Genomic DNA, 20,983 nt, shown 5'->3' with positions numbered 1-20,983 from the left:
GCATCTTCCATGAGAAGGTGCCACTTCAAATAACCCCATTGTAATCCCTCATAGGTGTGTCTAGCAGCTTATCTTTTGGCTGATTAAAGTTTTAATCAAGGCTATCGGAGGCCCCACCCACATCAGCAGAGGAGAGAAAAGAATTTGTAGTTGCATCACACAAGGCTCTCACTTTTGATGTTCTTGTCACTCACAGGGCATCTGTGCATGCTCTAAGAGCAACCTCAGTTAGATGGGATGCCTTGTTTATTCATTTGACAAGTCTGGTTAGCAGTGTCTGATTTCTCAGAGTGTGCTATCATCAGATGATTCTGCCTTAAAAGCTGGTGCTTTGATCTGCTTATCACACATCTCCATCTTCCCTGAGCAAGCAACTGAATGAAGACCAACAGCCCTCTAGGAATCATCCAGGCCTTTAGCGCCTGTCTCAGACTACTGAGCCATCTGGACTCATCTGAGCCTGTCTGGACTACTGAGCTCTCAACAGCTCAGCTTTTCATTGAGTCTCCTACAAGGCCTCTTTCATTTATGAAAAATTGAAAAGCAGGACTTATCCAGGAATACTACAATTTGCCCCTATATAAAACTGAAGCAAGAGACCTCCAGCTGAAAGGACATTGTCTCCTCAGCCTATTTAAATTTGGCAACAGGACTCTAGCTTCCTTTCAGGATATGTTAGTCAGCTTCCCATTGCTATAACAAAATGCTTTCCATAGTCAACCTGTGAGGAGAAAAGGCTGACTTAAGCTGACAACTTTGAGTTTTCAGTTCACGACTTATTAGCCTCATTGTTTTAGGCCTGTGATGGCCAAGACATGAAAAAGAAAAAAGGAAAACGAGAGGGCTGGGGCCTAGCAGCCCTTCTGAGGGCATGAGTCTATGACCAGAAGGATTCCCATTGGGCCCCCATGTGCTGTTTCTACCACCTTCTGATAGACTCAGGGACTGAGGAGAAACCTTCAATCCACCGTCCTTTAGAGGACAGGGGTGGTCGAAGAAAAAATTCACACTTTGGCCACTGTATTTGTGGGAAGAAAGGGCTGATAGGGTTACTTGGCCACTCAGTGTTCTCTATTTTAAGCTTCATGTGAGAAAGTTATTTGAAGTCTTAAGGTACAAAAAGGTTTTCCTTTGGCTTTTTAAACTGGAATGACTTTTCTGTGTTCTCTAAATGTTGGGGATCTGGTCCAATCTTCAGACTGTTTCTTCGTGGATCGTTTCTCCAACCTCATTGTGTTGCATTTTTCTACTTAACATTGAGGAGCTCCTGTTGCTTTTGTGCAATTGGACATTAGGTAGGTAAACAGGAACAGAGAGAGACCTAGGTACTGGGGGATGTTTTAAAACTCAGTTCTTGATTCCTCTTCCTGTAGTCTGTGTAGCTTTAATACCCATAATTCTCTGTTCTTAGGGGGCAGTAATTCTCAGTTAATTTCATTCACATGCATGATGTTTTTACTGCCAAGTGTTTAAGTGACTGCTCTATTATTATAATATTGGGTTTCCTGATGACCAGGAACATTACCCCTTCCTTAAGTAATAGATCTGGCTAAGTGCATGAAATATATTTGATACTGAAAGTGGATATAGCTCATGAGTTAGAAATCACTGTGTAAATTTCCTGACAAGGGAAATTTGAAGTAGCACTCAATGATGGCGCTCATGCTCAAATGTAAAGCATGGTATTATAAAAAGGAGAAATGGCTCCTGTCTTTTCACAGTGTTCATGGTCAGTAGGTACCCAGAACTGGAGTCCTTCTGAGCAGCAAGCTCTCCAAATGATAGCTTTGTTAGCATACATGGTGTCCTAGCTTCTACATTCCTTGAAGCTTATCTTTATTTATTTCTATCTGTTCATATGTTTAGGGTTTGTATACCAACTCAGTATTAAACCACCCAGCTACACTGATGTTCTCCTTTCCAGGGCTTAGGTATTGTGACTATCAAGGATACAGCTTTAGAGTTATGAGGGAGCTACATGCTAATTAGGAGATTTAAAATTCATGCACAATGACTCCTGCATTTCAGACATCAAGACAATCATACTCAAGTGGGATTCACTCCCACCACACATGCTTCATCTGTCCATTTGTCTATGATTCTAGATTAGATAAACTGTAGAATTACAGAAACTAATGCACTGCTTTAGAGCCAAAGCTCTAAGTAAGTCCTTTTTCCCTGTATTGGGGTTCTGAGAGGGCAACAACATCAGTTTGTTTTCTCTTTCATGTTTTTTTTTTCCTTATGCTGTTACTTTAGGATTTAAACCTATCTTGGTTTTCACTAATCGAGTTTATAGTAATTTGCTAAATGCAGTGCATTACAAGTCAAGTGAAAGGTAAAATCTTAGAAGCTTTAAAAAAAAAACCCTTAAATTACATTTGTGTGTGTGTGTGTGTGTGTGTGTGTGTGTGTGTGTGTGTGTATTTGTGCCATAGCACACAGATGGAGGCCAGAAACAATAATCAGGCATTGGTTCTTTTTTTCTACTCTGTAGGTTCTAGGCTTGGGAGAAAGCACATCATCTACTGAGCTATTTTGCTGGCCCCATTTCTTAGAAACTTGAAAAATTAAAGGTGACAAGTAAATCCAAGATGGAGATAAAAGAAGCAAAACAGTTACAATAACCAAGTCCAGACACTATTGTTGATGCCAACAAGAGCTTGCTAACAGGAGCATTATATAGCTCTCTCCTGAGAGGCTCTGCCAGTGCCTGACAAATACAGAAGTGGATGCTCACAGTCATCCATTGGACTGAGCATAGGTGCCATGGATGGACTCAGTTGGCCTCTCAACCCACGGGAGAATCAGAGTTCCAGTACCTAGGTGGGCAAGGACTTGGTGGGGTGAAAAACAGGTGCAAACACAAGGGAGTATTGATCTGAATGTAATTTCTCAAAGCGAGCACCAGACTTATATTACAGAAGAAAAAAAGGAAGTTAGGTGATACATTAAGGTCATCTAAGGTACATTGATGTTACCCAATGCAAAATGATCCTTTATACAAAACAGAGAAATGCATACACAAAATCTAACAGGGAACAGGCAGTGTTTACAACTTGTATAAAAATCAGTGTTTACAACTTGGATAAAAAGCAGCCTCACCTAAGGTCAGCTTATTCTTAGAAGCCAGGAGAAAGGCCTTCATGCCATTGCCATAGTTAATCCACCTTCTCACTAGGCCATTGTAAATTCCTGTGTATAGGAGTGACTCAACTGTTATTCTAAGTATTTATTCTAGTTCCTTCTTAGACCACAATCTTCCTTCTTCCTAGGCCATTGTAAATACCTGCACATGGGAGTGACTCGGCTGTTATTCTAAGTTTACTTTGTAGAACTAGCCCTGAGATTTCTAGCTCTTTTCCAGTAAATTGTAATGCCTGGTTTCTTTCACTATCTCTCTGTCAACATGAAAAGTCTGAATGAGTCGCATTCTTACAAAATTTAAAACCCAAGTTTGGCTCAATGATTTCCTAGGATATTGGAACACTTGCTGTAGCTAATCTAATTTAGCTATATGTCAAAATCATTCCTTGGAGGCACTTATAATAAAACAATATTGAAGGAAAGCACACAGATCCGTTCACCGACTGACATAGGGACAAGTTTGGAGCATTTATGCTACAGGATGACAAGACTCCAGGAAACTAAGTTTCTGTGAAACTTTTTACCTCAGGACTGCGTCCAAACCTTTGGGCTTGCCACACAGACTTCACTGGAGTGGTTGTGGCACATAGGGTCCCCAATTAAGGAGCTAGAGGAAGGACCTAAGGAGCTGAAGGGTTTTACAGCCCCATAGGAGAAACAACAATATGAACCAACCAGTACCCTTAGAGCTCCCAGGTACTAAACCACCAACCAAAGAATACACATGGTGGGACTCATGGATCCAGATGCATATGTAGCAGATGATGGCCTAGTCAGACATCAATGGGAGGAGAGGCCCTTGGTCCTCTGAAGGCTTTATGCCCCAGTGTAGGGGAATGCCAGGACTAGGAAGCAGGTGTGGGTGGGTTGGTGAGCAGGGGGAGAAGGAAGGGGGAAGGAGTTTTCAGAGGGGAAACCAGGAAAGGGGATAACATTTGAAATGTAAATAAAGATTTAAAAAATGAAACAAAACAGTTCCAAGATCAGGTGACATCCATTGCATTCAATTCTTTCAAGGATCAACAGGACAAAATGTAAAGCTGTAGACACTTTCTGGTACCTAAAAATGTAAAAGTGAAGTAAACAATAGCTCAATAGACTGTTTTAGCTGAGCAAAGATGCAATCTGTGTTATGTGCAACATTGGGGCCAGTGATGATTTTCTGCAGGAACTTATGGAAGAAAAAAAGAACCATGAGCATACACTCAAATAAAACACAGGGTTATAATGCACATCAAATGACTATTTACCAGTTAAAGACCATCCTATATTGGTGCCTCAGTTTTCAAAGCCTCCTCAAAGTAGCCTAAGTGATCTGAGTTTCTTCATGGGAACTAAGCAAAGTGAATCCTTTCAGTCTCAGGGATTTCCTGAAGCTATTTTGAGGTGTGTATTTCTTCTCTTAATTAGCTTCCCTTCAGGATGGAACATTTCCATACCCAGAAGTCTGCACATTCTTCAGGCTTCTCCATTTTGTCTTCATTATGAAGTACTTGGGGTGGCTCCCTGACTTTAAATGTATTTACAAATGGTACCTATTTAACTCTTGTTATTGTCTGAAAATCAGGTCTCATTACTCTTATAGAAGAGTTATATAATTCTTAGAGAAGTTAACTAATCCACTGAAGTCATAAAGCTGGCAGATGGGCAAACCTAGATTTACACCTGGCCCTGGTGGGGCACCCAATGCTCTGCTTAAGTGGGCATTTAACATAAACTGTACTGGAGGAAGTCTCACTGTAAAACCCAAAGAATATGACCAGTAGGGGAGTCATGAAAGCCCCCAAATAAGAGTTGAAACTTACTATTTGGAAAAATAAGTATTTGAACAAGAGTAAATAATAACATATTTGTCTTTGTCTGGCCAAAAAAAGCACATGAAGTACGATTCCCACTTTGACCATCTCTTCTCTCTTGTCTGAGAGCCAAGGTGATTGATGTAGTGACAATTTTGGAATGTTGGTTTCTTTAGAACCACAGAAATATAAGAATGTGGTTTTGTTTTAATTAATGCAAAGTGTGAGGATATGGGGCTTCATTGGACTGTCTGCAGCAGCTATGATTTGCCTCATGCTCTAGCAGAAGCATAATTTTGCCAGCTGCAGAGGATTTCTGTAATTGTATGACATTTGGGTTCTGGGAACTTTTCAGAAGGTATATAAATGCTAGGGCCCTACGAGGATGGCTGGATGGTTGTTGGTCACTTAGGGAGGTTGTTTACAGTTTGTTAGTAGCTCTGGTCAAAGAAACAGAAGGAAAGAAACTAAATAAATAAACTAGGGATTTTCCTAATTCCTCTTTCCCCTCTATCTTTGTTTCTCTCCTATCTAGTGTTATAGGTGAAACCAGAGCATAAAGGGTAGGAAAAAGAAGAACCCACAAAGTAGCAAAGGCTACCTACAGATTGTATTGCTAGATCTGAACACAGAGTTGAGTTCTGAGAAGCAGGGGTTAAATAAGGACAATTCTAACTATTCATCAAACCCCTTCAATTCTCCCACAGACTGACTCTCCAGCTAAACTGTACACTCTAGTCTTCCTTGCCACAGCAATGTCCCTGTGAGTTTGTGACTAATCCATCAGTTTGTGTCTTCTCCATTGAACTTCATCATAGAACAGATAGTGGTGGAACCCAGCTTGGACAACTCAGAAATGCATTATGGGTCCTGACCCAAGAATGAGAGAAACCTTGGGAAGCATTGCCATCCTTACCACAAACCTCTTGTCTTGAGACTTCTGGCTCAGATAAAATTTTCTTACTTCAAGGCTTTGAATTTTGTTGTCTTCTTGTCAGTTGTTCAGATTCATCATAATTAAAATAAGGATGAAGTTGTTGGATAAGATTCCCAGGAGAAATGTGCTTGAGTTGGACTTTGAAATACTCATTAAAGATTAATCAACTGGAAAATAAAGAGACAAAGACAGAGCAGGAGATTTATAACCATCTAGTAGGGGCCCAGTGCTTTCCTGTCCATTAGGAAATAGAACAACAAGAATTGTCTTTAAGAGGCATAGTGCCTTATGACAAAATATAATTTCTCAGGTTAAAAATACTCTAAATACAAAATTTCAATAGAATTATCTTTAACTTCTATTAAAGTTACACAATGAATTCCTTTACCAATATATTGAGGGAATGGCTAGTGGAAAATTTATTTGCAGAGATATAAAGCTATAGGATACAAATCAGCTTGGTACTGTGGTTCAACTGAAAAAGGCAAAAATGGTCACATACCATATCAGCTGTGTCATTAAGTATGTGACATCATATCCGCTAAGATATTACATATGAGACTTAGTACTTTTGCTGTGTTTGAAGGGTGCTTCATTCAAACCACAACAAATATGCAGGATTTGATATCCTGCCACAAGCAGAGAAAATTGTTTGTAGACCTGGGATAAAACACAGTATAAGACTGACTCCCAGAAATAAAAGGAGCACAGCAAGTGGAGCCAAACCTCACCACTGCTTTATGTCAGAAAGCATTCTTTTGACCAGGAATTGAGTCAGGAGAAAGCTGAGAATAGCTCAATCTTGGGGAGAAGATAAAGATCAAGTCTGCAGGTTTGAGGTGATTAGAAGTAATAGAGTTCTATAGAAGATGTATGTAAAAGAAAATGGATCTACAGAGACGTGAGTGGAGGTCACATTGGAATCTAAATCATACATATAAGTGCAAAATTCTCCAAAACCCACGTAAGATGGGTAAGAGATGCTGGATAACAGCCATGTTCACATATGGGAGATGGTCCTCTCTCAACAAGAATGGTGTGAACGGAATCCCAGAAAGGCCATGTATGGTATTTAGCAAAAGCTTGCCCTAAAGCAAAGACAATGCTTTATAGTCTCAGACATGGATTCAGAATAAGCTTCAAAGGTTCTCATAGATTTTCATCACAGAGGAGAACAAAACCCAATGGATTCCAGACAACAAATCTAGTACCCAAACAATAGGTGAGTCATAGCCCCACTTGTAAAGGACAGCTAAGATGCAGATGAAGGTACCACAGAAAACAATAAAAGAAGCTTGCTCTGGGGCCATATGAGTGGCCACAGCCCCAAAACACTGACTCAGGTCATCCCCAAAACTACTTTCAACATGGAAACAGTTTATGAAGTGTTTATAGCTCCAGCACAAAAGAATCATGAAGCAAAGTGCTTGCAAAACATATTGTTGTAATCTCAGGTAAGCCGTTGCAGACATGTACTGAGGTCTCTGCCACAGGCTTCAAAGCTCTCTGATGACATCCTTAGCTTTTAGGTGGGTAGAAGTTGGAAATGTCTTAGTACATTCCATCTGATAGTGAAAAGGATGCTGGGTCAGACATAGGTGGATGAAGAGCTGCTATGAAGAAGTCTCAAGACAGCCCAGGATAATTTGCCACCGAACGTGCAACATTCCAGCTCTCCAATATCAAGGGAATGCCAATCAATCCATCACCCTTGTGGAAACTTTAAAATAGGTGTGGTTTTATTTCCCCTGGGAACTCCAGTTCATAGTGGAACAGCACAGTGCATTCATCACTTCAAAGGAAAATGTCAGAGGCCCAAAAAAGGGATGATAAAGCTAGCAGATAAAAATTTCATATTTATAATAAGATCACTAAAGGATTCATGGTAAAACATAAACATTGTGAGGTAAGATGTAAAATATACTTAAAAGAATCTAGCAGAATTTGTGGATATGGAAAAATTAAAATTTTAAGTAAAATTATTTCAACACAATACAGAGACTATCATCACTACAAATGAAGAGGACAGAAAAGTTGAAAACAAAGCCTTAGAATCTACCCTGATCCCACTCTGGAGAAAATAAAAAGAAAAAAGAGAGGACAAGATTTTCAGTGCCCTGAGGGACAATATTAAGTAGTGAAAACATTTAATTTTAGATCCATAAAACAGAGTAGGTCAAAGCAAAAACAAAAATACTATATCTGAGAATATCCAAACTTGGTTAACAGCTACAGATATTTGGAGTTCATAAACCCCATGTGCATTGAAGAGCCACTGAAAACCACAATGCAACGTGTTGTAAAAAATTAGTAGGGGGAAATTGAAACAGTGGGTTGTTGGGGATGGAGGGGAACCACACAGACAATGGTGGTAATGGCCATCTCCACACAAGCCTGGAGACAATGGAGCATGCCTTTAAATATAGATAAAAAGCCAATACACAAACAAACTAAATGCAACTCCCAACCAACAATTCAGAACTGGTGAAAAAGTCCTCAAAAAACAAAGTATTGGCCCATATCTATAATCCTGGGTGTCTGAGGCTGGAGAACTGTCTTTTTTTCTTTTCTTTTTTAATATTGAGACTGTATGAATAAATGACTATTAATTTTGTAACGTGAAAGTAAAATATGTAACAAAGCAAACAAGTCAGAGGAAACTGACATTGTGCTATAAGTGTACTGTTACACAGTGAGCAGCCTTCAATTATATGAAATCAGAATTTAATAGAACATGCATATTTGAAGGCCTATGGCAGTTAGTCCAAAAAATGAAGTGAGAGTATAATTAATAATCTGACACAAGGAAATATTACAAAGCCATAATACCAAAGAATGTAAAGCACAGTGAAGAAGATTCAGTGATACAGATGGGGAACATGAACTGGTGTTGTTACAGTGCTCGGTAAATGCAAATGGAGAAGTGATCACTGGAAAGTGACATCATGGTCTATACAGAGAAACAACGCTCAAGTATAGGCCATAGGAAATTAACTTGAAATAGAGACACAGAAAGGCTAAGGGAAAAGGACCATAAATATGTATACAGTGAAAGGCTGGATGACTGTCTGTCAGTCAAATAGACTCTCAGGTGAGCCCACGGATGGATGGGAAAATGCATATTTCCAAAGGAGTCAGAGGAATATCCCATTTCCAACTGTTTGTGCACCTGAGCATAGAGCTTCCAATGTCTACAGAGAAGTAACTAGAGCCTAGATGGTAGAGATATGTATCTCAGTAGTCATAGATGTTAGAAAATGCACAGACAGTTCCCTAGAACAAAATTTCAATCAACTCAAATAAACAAAACCTGTTCTCCAAATACATCTAAAATACCAAGTGGGATAAGCTACCTGCTCAGAAGTAAAATGAATCGCCTAACTGTGAATATGGGAGGTTAGACTATAACACCCATGCTCTCTGATGACAACCAGAAACCAGAAACTGAAGAATATCTTAAAAATCCAAATATTCAGAAATAAACCACACATTTCAAACTGTGTATTGATGTTCCTAAAGAAGCAACAAAAGAGAGAAATAATAAAATACTTTGAATCCAAAACTTTAAGGGGAAGAAAGACATAAAACTGTATGAGGTAGCTAACCTAGGGTGTTGAGGGAAACTTGAAGGTTCACAGCACATCAGAAGGCTTTGGGTGATCCTGAGTTGTGAGGTAGAAACAAACATGTCAGTAGAGCACATTTGTGTGTACAGCATTAAGCTTCGTGGAAGGAAGGGGGTGACAATCACAAGCAACCAATGACATGAGCAGATTGATGCCACTAAATGGAAATGTGTTAATTCAATAAAACATTTACAGCAGTTAAAATGGAAGTGATGAAGACTGACAGAAACTGCATCACACATTACAGCATCTATTGTGTTAAGTGGAATATTAATTACTTTATGCTAATACACTTGACAGGTTAGGTTGAATAAAAGTTTTCTTAAATAAATTACAAAAGCTGATCTCATCCCTGCACCATTACTGGCTGCCTGACCAAAGTCTGTGTCCAGGACAAGATCTAACTCCCCAAGATGGTCCTGTGTTAACATATCTGGGGCTTGGCCCAGGCATGCAGAGCTGAAGAAGGACAGCAGCTGACACTAGCCACAGTCAGAAACCAGGAAAAGCCTTACCGGAGAACATCATTATCCTCAATTCAGAAGGTCGGCAGTGGGACAGAAGTTTTACAAGTATTATAGAAACTTAATCATACTAAATTCTAGCAAAGGCAATGCTAACCTAGACATACAGGCTTTGTGTAGATTGGATTGGAGAGAGTGGTTATGAAGGAAACAGTGAGATGAAGGGTGAGGCAAACACTGCTCTCATAATTTGGTTGTTGTGGCTGTGTGGCAGTGTATATATGAAGCCCACCGTTGTTAAAATGTAAAATTAGGTTTTGATGTTTTGTCTGAATTATTTGGGGCTTTTTCTCTCTGATACATTTTGTTTTGTGGGGGTGTGGCCTAGCTTTGTGGGGCAGCTGTAGCAATGGCATCATAGACTTTGTGGAGGTATTTTTTAAATGAGCTTCTTGAGTTTCTATAGCATAAAAAAGTCATGCTACATCTTTATCCAGAAACTCCACTGCTAGAGTGTTTTGTCTTTCTGTTTCTCCTCATCCTTTTCCAGCACACAACTCCCTCTTTGTAAGGCACTCTTCCTCAGCCCCAGCATCTTTTATACATTTTATCCATGCCATAACATTTTCCTCTGCACCACTCTGGTTCTGAAGCCCGTCCTCCCCCTGCCACTTCTACATTCTGAGGGCTCCATTCTCATCTGAAAAGCTGGCCTAGTTCTGTCTCCATCTTGTTCCCAAATATGAGATGCAGAACCCTTCCCTTAAGAGACCTAGAACTGACAGGATCCTGAGATATACCAGCTGTTACAATAAATTTGACTCTCAAAAGAAAATTATTTGGCATATGATAGATACAGGCAGATTAAAAATAGAGGAGATGACTCTGTGGGTAAGAGCATGTGGTGGTTTGAGTATGCTTAGACCATGGGAAGTGGCACTGTTAGGAAGTGTGGTCTTATTGGAGTAGATGTAGACTTGCTAGAGGAAGTGTATCACTGTGGAGATGGGATTTTGAGGTCATACATATACCCCCAACCCACATATATATATTTATTATTTATGTGTGTGTGTATGTAGAATATATATATATTTATGTGTGTGTATGTAGAATATATATATATATATATATTTATGTGTGTGTGTGTATGTAGAATATATATATATTCTATGAGACCCTCCTCCTGGTTACCTTTGGAAGACAGTTCCTGGCTACCTATGGAAGACAGTTCTGATGCAAAGGTCTTGTTCCCCAACTGGTTCTTGATTTGTCAGTAAAGAAAGCAGGAGGCTAATTACTGAATGGAAGATACAGTCAGGATTTCCAGGAACAAAGAGGAAAAGGTAGACACAAGGAAGGAGAGAGGAGTTTCTGCCATGCATTGGAGGGAGAAGAACACAGCAACCACGTGAGTTCTCCAGGTAAGCTGGAGCCTGTGACCACTACTACAGGTGGGTGGCCAAGAATGTTTGACAGGGACTAGGTGGGACTGGCCATTAAGTTTAGTGCAGGTGGAGAGATGGAGATTATAAATTGGTAAGGGCATGATTTTTCAGACAAAAGATAGTAAAGTCCAACAATTGTCCAAGAAGGTAAGTTACAAAAGGAGCAAATTGCATTCGTGTCTTTTATCCACGGATTCAAGTGAAGCAGGGAGAGGGCTAATAGCACTGTCACCTCCCAGAGCTAAAGGTGGATAGAGCAAGAGGGAAGCTGAGTGGGGCCTGGTAGCTTTGCTGGTCCAGAGCTAAAACCTCCCCCAACAACAGTTCCCTTCTGCTGCCTGCAGGTCAACATGTAGAACTCTGGGCTCCTCAAGCACCATGACTGCCTGCATGCTGCTATGCTTTCAATGAAGATGATAATGGACTGAAAATCCAAAATTTTATGCCAGCCACAATTAAATGTTTGCCTTTGTAAGAGTTGCCTTGGTCATGGTGTCTCTTCTCAGCAATAAAACCCAGCTAATACAGAGCACTTGCTATGCAAACAGAAGGACCTGAGTTCAAATCCTTAATCACCTGCTTTAAAACCACTCATGCCATGATCCTAGAAATGGGGAGCTGAGACAGGTTGATTCCAGAAGCTTGCTGAAATGGCTTCTGGTTTACTGAGCGACCCTATTTCAAAGGAATATGTGGGTCAAAAAATGGGGTACCGTGTCTGCTTGTGGCTAGGGCCACTGGGCGAGGCAGACTCGGGGAGTTTCACTGTGTGGACCCCAGGACCCTGCTGGGGGGCGCTGGACTGTGAGAAGCCATGGGATCCAACTTCCGGGGTGAGAAAGGTGCAATCTGGGGTCCCTGTGGAACTGCCAGAGTCTGGCTCAGACTCTCAGTCACCACGGACACTGCTGGGTACTGCAGAAGAGCTGGTTCTGAGGTCCCTGGGCTGCTTGTAGGTCAGGGACGACAGGTTCTCACTCTTAGACATCCCAGATGCTTCTGTATGTCTTAGAAGAGGGGAGAACAGAGTGTGGACCCTTGGGTGGATTCTGGCCAGGGGGCAGAAGGGAAAGGGGTAGGAGAGCTTTGGCAGGTTAGCTCATGGAGGAGAGAGTGGCTAGCTCAGGCGGCTGTCTCTGCAGGCTGCTTGCTTTGGCTGGTGGCCGTGACTGGAGTTCAGGGAGGCCTCTTGGTGGAGAGATTAGATGCACCTCTTAGAGGGAAACCTGCTCCATTGCTCCAACATAGTGGGTTCTGATGAGAAGAGGCAGTCCATGGTTTTAAGACATTTTTTGTAGAAAGGCAGAGAGAGGGAGAAAGTAGAGAAGCAGAGGGATATGTGGAGGGGCGGGGAGAGAGAAGGAAGCAAGGGAGCAAGAGTAAGAGCAAGAGAGTAAGAGGGTATGAGAGGCAAGAGAGCAAGCACCACACCCACCCTAGTAAAAACTGCCTGGCAGGCCCAAAAGCTTGGACACAGTCCTGAGGCAAAGAGCTTCACGGAAACTTAGTCTCCTGGAGCCTTGGCATCCCATAGCAGAAATGCTCTAAGCTTGTCCTTGCGTTAGTCAGTGAATGAACCTGTGTGCTTTCTTTCAGTATTGTTTTATTATAGGTGCCTCCAAGGAATGATTTTACCTAAATTAGGTTCAACTTTACTTCCTGACCTCCACCAATGTCCTAGGCAGTCCTTGAGCTGACCCTGGGCTTAGAATTTAGTAAGAGTGTTACCTATTCAGACAAATTGCCTCCAGTAATGAGAGAGATAGTGAAAGAAATCAGGCATTACTATCTACTCCATAGAGTTAGAAATTTCAGGGCAAGCTTAGCAAAGTAAGTTTAGAATTCTTATTATAGTTATGTATGGCAGACTACATTACTTAGTAGAAGAAAGTCCCCCACAAAATCACTTAGAATAACAGTTGAGTCACTCCCATATACAGGAATTTACAATGGTTTAAGAAGATTGGGCTGTGGTTTAAGGAGGAACTAGAGTATTGCATCATTCATGACAAGGTTAGCTAGAGCAGAACTCCCTAATTAGAACTATGGCTTAGGTGTGAAAGCCCTTGCCCCAGGAGTGTAACGACCTCACACCTGGCTTCTAAGAATATAGCTGACCTTAGATAGAGCTGACTGTGTCTCAGTTGTTACATTGCCTAGCTCCTGTCAGTCTTCATGTATGCATTCTTCTGTTTTGAGTAAAGTCTCATTAAGCATCTGGTAACCTCAATGTCCCTTGGCTGATGTGTCACCTAACTTCCTTATTTTCTTCTGTATTATAAGTCCTTGCTTTGAGAAATTACATTCAGATACAGCACACTCTCTCTGTGTGTTTGTGTCTGTCATTTTTCTGCCAACTCCTTGTCCACCTGAAAACTGAAACCCTGGTTCCCCGAGGGTTGAGGGACCGACTGAGTCCAGTCTGTGGCAAGCGAGGAAGGGGCAAGCAACTTCTTTTATAGTGGACTGGGCCATCCTGGATGTTTCCAGGTAACTGTGGGGAGGAGCATACCTGGCTGTTGCCAGGTAACCGTGTGGCTGAAGTCCAGACAGAATATCAGGAGCATGGGGCATTGCCTACATGACTGATGGCCATAGACCTCTCTGCAGGAGGATTGTGGGAGGCTGTATCTGCGACTGGAGCCAGGGGCCCAGGAGGCATGGCCAAACATTATCAGTCCCTTAGGGTCACTGAGGTTCCAGGCCTGTGCTCGACTGGGGACCAGACTGTCTGTGCATAGCTCACTGTCCCACAGAAATAGAGCAGAGAATAATAGAGGATGACGCCTGGTGCGCTCCTCTGGCTTCTGCATGCATGAGTGCTCATACATTCATGCATATGCAACTATACACAGAGTTCACAATTAACAAAGACAATATGAATAAGGAGACAGAAAGCTGAGGAGGTAAGGACTTCCTATCTTGAGTGCAAAGGTCTGGGACTGTAGATCTTGACTACAAGTTCTATTCTCAGCACGGCCAATATACGCTCCATTTATGGAAGTTAAGTAAACAAAACAAAACAAAACAAAACAAAACCCATTGACTGTCCAGTACAAATATGTTTTTTTATATTTGTTAAACCTCTATAATACTGAGTCTGTGACTCAGGAGAAGCCACAGCTATTCTTAAACACAATCTGCAGTGCCAGCAGTACTAGCTTATTAACCAGCTGGAACATTGTGATCCCAAAGCCTTGTATTACCTTTAAATGTTCCTGAGAGACCCAGAGAGATAATGTGGAGTGCTTCTTGGGAATGTTTTTGGACACTTATTTCACTGAGTGGGAGAATCAAAATAAAAGTGGGCCTGTATGGTGGGTTATTTTAACTCACTGCTAGGGTGTGCTGAGGGTCACTGGCATCAACAAAATAAATATTAGATATTTTTTTAAATTACATTTCAAATGTTATACCCTTTCATAGTTTTCCCTCTATGAAAATCCCCTATCCCCTCAGCTCCCCCTGTTCCCCAACCCACCCACTCCCATTCCTGGTCCTGACATTTTCATATACTGGAGAATAGAGCCTTCACAGGACCAAGGGTCTCTCCCCCCATTAATGACTGACTAGGCTATCCTCTGCTACATACATAGCTAGAGCCACAAGTTCTACCATGTGTTTTCTTTGATTGGTGGTATAGTTCCAAGGAGCTCCGGGGTACTGGTTAGTTCATATTGATGTTACTCCTATGGGGCTTCAGACTTCTTGAGTTCCCTGGATACTTTCTCTGGCTCCTTCACTGGGGACCTTGTGCTGCATGGACTGTGAGCATCCACTTCTATATTTGCCAGGCACGGGCAGAGACCTACAAGAGACAGCTATACCAGGCTCCTGTCAGCAAGCTTTTTTGGTATCTGCCATAGTGTCTGGGTTTTGTGGTTGTTTATGGGATGGATTAAAAGTGAGGCAGTATCTGGATGGTCATTCCTTCAGGATCTACTCTATTTTTTCCACATTCTAAGAAGAAACAAAGTATCCACACTTTGGTCTTCCTTCTTCTTGAGTTTCATGTGTTTTGTAAATTGTATCTTTGGTATTCTAAGTTTCTAGGCGAATATCCACTTATCAGTGAGTGCATATCATGTGTGTTCTTTTCTGATTGGGTTACCTCACTCAGGATGATATCCTCCAGACTCATCTATTTGCCTAAGAATTTCATAAATTCATTGCTTTTAATAGCTGAGAAGTACTCTATTGTGTAAATGTACCACATTTTCTGTATCCATTCTTCTGTTGAGGGACATCTAGGTTCTCTCCAGCTTAAGGCTATTATAAATAAGGCTGATATGAACACAGCAGAGCATGTGTCCTTATTATAAGTTGGAACATTTTCTGGGTATACCCAGGAGAGGTACTGCTGGATCTTCCGGGAGTATTACATCTAATTTTCTGAGGAACCACCAAACTGATTTCCAGAGTGGTTGTACCAGCTTGCAATCCCACCAACAGTGGAGGAGTGTTCCTCTTTCTCCACATCCTTGCCAGCATCTGCTGTCACCTGAATTTTTGATCTTAGCCATTCTGACTGGTGTGAGGTGGAATCTCAGGGTTGTTTTGATTTGAATTTCCCTGATGTATTAAGGACATTGAACATTTTTTCAGGTGCTTCTCAGCCATTTGGTATTCCTCAGTTGAGATTTTTTTGTTTAGCTCTGTACCCCATTTTTAATAGGGTCATTTGATTTTCTGGAGTTCACCTTCTTGATTTCTTTGTATAGATTAGATTTTAGTCCCCTATCAGATTTAGGATAGGTAAAGATCCTTTCCCAATGTGTTGGTGGCCTTTTTGTTTTATTGACAGTGTCTTTTGCCTTACAGAAGCTTTGCAATTTTATGAGGTCCCATTTATTGATTCTGGATCTTACAGCACAGGCCATTGATGTTCTGTTCAGGAATTTTTCCCCTGTTCCCATATCTTTGAGGCTTTTCCCCACTTTCTCCTCTATTAATTTCAGTGTCTCTGGTTTTATGGGGAGTTCCTTGATTCACTTATACTTGTGCTTTGTACAAGGAGACAAGAATGGATCAATTCAAATTCTTCTACATGATAACTGCCAGTTGAGCAAGCACCATTTCTTGAAAATGCTGTCTTTTTTCCACTGGATAGTTTTACCTCCCTTGTCAAAGATCAAGTAACCTTAGGTGTGTGGGTTCATTTCTGGGTCCTATTCCATTGATCTACCTGTCTGTTGCTGTACCAGTACTATGCAGTTTTTTGGTTTTTTTTTTTAATCACAATTGCTCTGTGGTACAGCTTGAGATCAGGTATGGTGATTCCACTAGAGGTTCTTTTATTGTTGAGAATAGTTTTTGCTATCCTAGGTTTTTTGCTATTCAAGATGAATTTGCAAATTCCCCTTTCTAACTCAGTGAAGAATTGTGTTGGAATTGTGATGGGGATTGCATTGAAGCTGTAGATTGCTTTCGGCAAGATAGCCATTTTCACTATATTGATCCTGCTAATCCATAAGAATGGGAGATCTTTCCATCTTCTGAGATCTTCTTTGATTTCTTTCTTCAGAGACTTGAAGTTTTTATCATGCAGATCTTTCACTTCCTTAGTTAGAGTCACATCAAGGTATTTTATTTTATTTGTGACTATTGAGAAGGGTGTTGTTTCCCTAATTTCTTTCTCAGCCTGTTTGTCCTTTGTGTACAGAAAGGACATTGATTTGTTTGAGTTAATTTTATATCCAGTGACTGCACTGAAACTGTTTATCAGGTTTAGGAGTTCTCTGGTAAAATTTTTAGGGTCACTTATATATACTATCATATCATCTGCAAAAGGTGATATTTTGACTTCTTCCTTTCCAATTTGTATCCCCTTGACTTCCTTTTTTTGTCTAATTGCTCTGGCTAGGACTTCAAGTACTATATTGAATAGGAAGGGAGAAAGTGGCCAGCCTTGTCTAGTCCCTGATTTTAGTGGGATTGCTTCAAGTTTCTCTCCATTTAGTTTGATGTTGGCTACTGGTTTGCTGTATATTGCCTTTATTATGTTAAGTATGGGCCTTGACTTCCTGATAATTCCAAGACTTTTATCATGAATGGGTGTTAGTTTTTTCAAGTGCTTTCTCAACATTTCATGAGATGACCATGTGGTTTTTGTTTTTCAGCTTGCTTATAGAGTGGAATATGTTGATAGATTTCTGTATATTAAGCCATCCCTGCATCCCTGGGATGAAGAGTACTTGATCATGTTGGATGATTTTATTGATGTGTTCTTGAATTTGGTTTGCAAGAATTTTATTGAGTATTTTTTGCATCAATATACATAAGGGAAATTGGTCTGAAATTCTGTTTTTTTGGTTGGTGTTTGTGTGGTTTAGGTATCAGAGTAATTGTGGCTTATGAATTGGGTAGAGTACCTTCTGTTTCTACTTTGTGAAATAGTTTGAGGGGAATCAGAATTCGGTTTTCTTTGAAGGTCTGATAGAACTCCACACTAAACCCATCTGGTCCTGGGCTTTTTTTAGTTGGGAGATTATTATCGACTGCTTCTATTTTATTTTATTTTTTTTTTAGGATATATGGGACTGTTTAGATAATTAATCTGACACTGATTTAACTTTGGTACCTGGTATCTGTCTAGAAAATTGTCCATTTCATCCAGGTTTTCTAGTTTTGTTGAGTATTGCCTTTTGTAATAGGATCTGATGGTGTTTTGGATTTCCTCAGATTCTGTTGTTTTTGTCTCCCATTTCATTTCTGATTTTCTTAAGTAGGATACTGTCCCTGTGCCCTCTAATGAGTCTGGCTAAGGGTTTATCTATCTTATTGATTTTCTCAAAGAACCAGCTCCTGGTTTGGATGATTCTTTGAATAGTTCTTTTTGTTTCCACTTGGTTGATTTCAGCCCTAAGTGTGATTATTTCCTGCTTTCTACTCCTCCTGGGTGAATTTGCTTCCTTTTGATCTAGAGATTTTAGGTGTGCTGTCAGACTGCTATTGTATGCTCTCTCTAGTTTCTTTTGAGGCACTCAGGGCTATGAGTTTTCCTCTTAGGACTGCTTTCATTGTGTCCCATAAGTTAGGGTATGTTGTGGCTTCATTTTCATTAAACTCTAAAAAGTCTTTACTTTCTTTATTTCTTCCTTGACCAAGGATTCATTGAGGAGAGTGTTGTTCACCTTCCACGTCAACGTTGGCTTTCTATTATTAATGTTGTTATTGAAGATCAGCCTTAGTTCATGGTGATCTGATAGGATGCATGGGACAATTTCAATACTTTTGTATATGTTGAGGCCTGTTTTGTGACCAATTATATGGTCAATATTGGAGAAGGTACCATGAGGTGCTGAGAAGAAGGTATATCCTTTTGTTTTAGGATAATATGTTCTGTAGATATCTGTTAAATCCATTTCTTTCAGAACTTCTGTTAGTTTCAATGTGTCTCTGTTTAGTTTCCGTTTCCAGGATCTGTCCATTGATGAGAGTGGGGTGTTGAAGTCTCCCACTATTATTGTTTGCAGTGTAATGTGTGCTTTGAGTTTTAGCAAAGTTTCTTTAATGAATGTGGATGTCCTTGCATTTGGAGCATAGATATTCAGAATTAAGCGTTCATCTTGGAAGATTTTACCTTTGATGAGTATGAAGTTCCCCTCCTTGTCTTTTTTGATAACTTTGGGTTGGAACTCAATTTTGTTTGATATTAGAATGGCTACTCCAGCTAGTTTCTTTGGACCATTTGCTTGGAAAATTGTTTTCCAGCCTTGTCTGTCTTTGTCCCTGGGCTGAGTTTCCTAAATGCAGCAAATGTTGTGATATATATATATATATATAGCCAGTCTATTAGTCTATGTCTTTTTATTTGGAATTTTAGTCCATTGCTATTAAGAGATATTAAGGAAAAGGAATTGTTGCCTCCTGTTATTTTTGTTGTTAGAGTTGGGATTCTGTTCTTGTGGCTATCTTCTTTTAGGTTTGTTGAAGGATTATTTTCTTGCTTTTTCTAGGGTGTCATTTCCTTGTTTGTGTTGGAGTTTTCCCTTTTTTATCCTTTGAAGGGCTGGATTCGTGGAAAGAAATAATGTGAATTTAGTTTTGTCATGGAATACTTTGTTTTCTCCATCTATGGTAATCTCTAGGATATAAATAATGGTTCCTAAAGATACTCTCCCTAGTCAATAGCTGTCAGATTTTGACATGAGGACACAGCCTTTCTATATAAGGGCTTGACTATATATTTTCTAATTACACTAACATACTTAACTTGGAAGGCTTTATAATTAGCAAGGATAGAAAATCATCAGTGGGGATAACATGGTAGCAATGAAATCATTGTACAATTAATATTCTTATCTGTTTTAATTTTGGGTAATAGCACTTATACTATTCAAAATAACATCTTTGGGGAAAGCATATTTAATTCAATCTGTGCTGTGAACTCTTTTCAGTTATGGAAGGTACAGTATGTATGCATAAATGAATATACAGCCTGCTGAGGATTTATTTTGGCTCTATGGCAGCCTTGGAAATAGAACCAAGTTTTATATAGCATCTTTTAGAGTTAGAGTTAGGGTGGCCCTAAATCCTTTATGGAAAAGTAACATATCTAAAAAAGCTCCCATATCTGCAGCCAAAACACACACACACACACACTCACAAATCAGCCAATAAACTACTTAACTTTCTATGTAATGTCACATAGTTTGATTTAATGTTTGCTTGCAAAATTGCATGGTGTGGTGATTAATTTTGATTAAGAACTGACTTGGGATTGGTGAGGCACAACTTTGGCTGCATCTGTGAGAACATACCCAGGGAAGATAAACTGAGGAATATTTTTGCCCTGAGTATAGGTGGCACCCTTCCATGGGATGGGATCCCAGACTGACTGAAGAGGGGAAAAGGAGAAAGCCAGCTGAATGCCACTATTGTCCTTTCTCAGTTTCCTGTCTGTTGGTTTGTGAGCAAGCAACCACATGTTCTAGCTCATGCAGAGAGCTACCTCTATCTCTATGCCTTTCTTTCCCAATAGACTGTATACCCTTAAACTGCACACCAAACAAACTCTTCCTCCACTAAGTTGCTTTCTGTTGGGCATTTGCTCATAATAATGAAAAAGTAATTTATTCACATGGCTTCTTTTACTTTGTGAATATATGTTTTGCAGTTTCCAGTGCCTTATAAAACTAAAAATGCTATCAAGGATGTTGTATTGATCTCTTTAGACAGAAAACAGGAATATCTTTCTTGCAAATCAGTCAAGGACCAGCATAGTACTGGCAAGATCAAGATAGTGTCCTGATTTATGAGAATTGCTTCATCTCAAAAGGAAGAATTCTTTATATGTCCCAGTACAGGGGAACTCCAATGCCAAGAAGTAGGAGTGCGTGGGTAAGGGAGCAGGGTTGGGGGAGGGTATAGGGGTCTTTAGGGATAGCATTTGAAATGTAAATGAAGACAATATCTAATAAAAAATTGAAAAAAAGGAAGGACTCTGATTTAGTGAGGAGAGATGAACTCTAGTAAGAAGTCACTGAATCACTAATCATTGTTGACAGTTTTCTGAGCTGACCACCTAGAGGACCCACCAGGGTCCTTACACTTCCTGGTGAGTAAA

The sequence above is a fragment of the Mus caroli genome, chromosome 2 (genome assembly GCF_900094665.2).
Source record: "Mus caroli chromosome 2, CAROLI_EIJ_v1.1, whole genome shotgun sequence".
NCBI classification, from domain to species: Eukaryota; Metazoa; Chordata; class Mammalia; order Rodentia; family Muridae; genus Mus; species Mus caroli.
This window is presented reverse-complemented; position numbering follows the sequence as displayed.